Here is a 374-nt window from a genome sequence, read left to right as displayed (position 1 = left end):
AGAGAAAACATTTCTATGCTTGCATAAAGTCGCGTGGACAGCGTGGCTACACTGCTCGATGCACTGGATTTCTGGGTAAAGTCAGGGAAGATCAAGGAGGACCCAGGATATTTTGGCTCGAGCCTTGGAGGATGCTGCTCCCTGAGGTGGGGTAGCCTAGAGGGTGGGGCCAGGTGGCCTCCTCTGCCTCTGCTGTTGGTTTCCAAGTTTCCCTCTCCCTTCTTTGACTTCTGACAGCTTCTGAAGTGTGTTAGCCTCTTGTCAGCACTATTTGGTACCTAAGTCTAAAAATGATATCACAATCCTGGCGCTCCCCAAACCCTAACAGAAACAGAAGACAGAGTGGGCTTGTCATTTTAAACTTTAAGTATAAA

At 48.4% G+C, this 374-nt stretch overlaps 1 protein-coding gene across 3 annotated transcripts in view; it reads left to right on the top strand.

Moving 5' to 3' along the window:
- The window catches only part of ING5 (inhibitor of growth family, member 5), a 33,693-nt gene that overhangs the window by 738 nt on the left and 32,581 nt on the right, over positions 1-374 (top strand). The window lies entirely within an intron of this gene.

The sequence above is a fragment of the Colobus angolensis genome, unplaced genomic scaffold, assembly GCF_000951035.1.
Source record: "Colobus angolensis palliatus isolate OR3802 unplaced genomic scaffold, Cang.pa_1.0 Scaffold82, whole genome shotgun sequence".
NCBI lineage: Eukaryota > Metazoa > Chordata > Mammalia > Primates > Cercopithecidae > Colobus > Colobus angolensis.
Note: the sequence above shows the minus strand (reverse complement) of the source record. Positions and strands in the feature narration are given on the sequence as shown.